The sequence below is a fragment of the Rutidosis leptorrhynchoides genome, chromosome 2 (assembly GCF_046630445.1).
Source record: "Rutidosis leptorrhynchoides isolate AG116_Rl617_1_P2 chromosome 2, CSIRO_AGI_Rlap_v1, whole genome shotgun sequence".
Lineage (NCBI taxonomy): Eukaryota > Viridiplantae > Streptophyta > Magnoliopsida > Asterales > Asteraceae > Rutidosis > Rutidosis leptorrhynchoides.
Genome location: NC_092334.1, coordinates 536,257,908 through 536,260,156, shown reverse-complemented (window position 1 = coordinate 536,260,156; position 2,249 = coordinate 536,257,908).

Genomic DNA, 2,249 nt, shown 5'->3' with positions numbered 1-2,249 from the left:
TAGTTTTTTGCTTAATAATATTCTTATTATGGATAAAATGCTTATAATAATCAATTAATCTGGGGCATCTAAAAAAAATACTATACATTATAACTTAGACGACTCGAGATAATTAATTTGGTACAACTCAAATAGAAATATTGAACAATGGAATAAAGACGGTGGTAATACAATAGTACTCCGTATGTGAGTTTATTATAAAAAATATTTCTAATGTCCAAACATATAAATGTAGATTAATCATCAAATTTAATGACTAAGGATTAAATGACTATTATTTATATAACTAATTTGGGACATCCAAAAAAATAATACTATAGAATACAATTCATACAACTCGGAATAATTAATTTGGTCAATTCAAATAGGAATATTGAATAATGGAATAAAGGCGAAGCAAGTATAATGGTATGAGTGTAAGTCCGAAAAATATTTTTTAGAGAGGTGATACTCACACACTAGTTTATGATCCATACACACTTTATGTCTTAAAACTTACAATTATATTCTTAAGTTTATATAGGAAGTTGAACTTCCATTATTGTTAATAAGGGTATAATAGTAATTTAGCTGTGTATGGATCAAAAACTAGTGTGTGAGTATTACCTCCATATTTCTTATGTTCAAACAAATAAATGCAAATTTATAATCAAAATTTTAAATATGCTTACCTTTATCAACATTTTTAAAATTAACAAATTTAAAAAATTTACATTACACTAGACATAACAAATACTATTAATTTTTTTCAATAGAATTGACCATTATATTTACAAAAATGATCGATCATATATGTAAAAACTACATTACACCATTTTAAAAAACTATCATCTTTTTACAAAAAAGATCATATATGTAAAATATTGTTTTACTTTTACACAAGGTTTCGGTTCTAGCCCAGCAAACCAGGGCCCTCCCTGCTCGCTATATACTAAAAGTTGTCAATGTGTGTGTAGTTTTGTTCAGGCGAGTTCGTCGTTTAATACTATTCACCCGTATGTATACGAGTTGATCCATAGATTGAAAATAAATTTTTTATTTTTCATTTTATAAAGGTTTTTTTTATTAATCGTCGATTGTCGATACGTGAATTGTAATTATATAAGTTAGGATCGAAATCATTTTTCGTAACAACACGAGGGCTTTTCAACTTGCGTGTATAAACAATATATATATATATATATATATATATATATAAAGCGCGTGCCAATAATCTTATGCAAGGTTGCAAAATTCTCTATTCGGGGATTAATCGGTCGGAACTTTGGAAGGATTAATCGGCAATTCGGGTATTAATCGGAGATTAATCGGATTATACTGTTTATATTTAAATATTAAATTTTAAAAATTATATGTGTAACTATAGAAAAAACCATAAATATAAAGATAATTTTGAACATAATTGTCTAAAATTGTTCATTTTGCTTCAAAACTATACAATTCTAGTTTAAATTCATGTTAAAATGTTAACCATTTTTTACTTTGATTGACTTTGATTACCAAATGCGATTTTGAGCCATCAATTAATTTTGACCGTTTAATTAAATGGATTTTTAGAAAACGGAATGGATTGCTCCTAAAAATGATTAATCGGGAATTAATCGGCGAGTAATCGGGTTTTTTTACAACACTGATCTTATGTGTCAATTTATCAATTAATCTGAATTAAATAATCTTGCGTCTCATTTTCTAAAATTAAACTGAATAAAATAATCTTTGATGTGATTTTCTCAATTAAATTGAATTAAAAAATAATAATTTCTCAAAATAACCCCCCTTAGAAAATCATGTTGTAAATTTGCTAAAATCACGTGAAGAAAAAGGATTTTAATATCTTCTAATTTAATTAATGAATTTAAACTTGAAAATTTAAATTTATATATTTTTTATTTTAGCTAAATATTTTTCATAAATCATAATTTATTGAGGAGAGCTACTCTCTGGTTTCGTGGCTTCTCTACGTTGAATTGAACGGTGGATTTCGAAAATAAATAAGGAAGAAAATGATATGATATGTTATCAGCTTAAGAATTATGATAAAATTAATTTTTTATGTGGATTTGTAAATTTTAATTTATCTATTACGTTTTGGGTGGTTCTGTGTGTAGATAGGATTAGTAGATTTTTACGGGCTCATATTTTGTATTTTACGATTATTTATAGACTGAAGTTAAGATGGTTCAAACAGACGGACTCATAATTTATGCGTTAATATTCGATACTAATGCTTTCGATATAAATGTCATCAA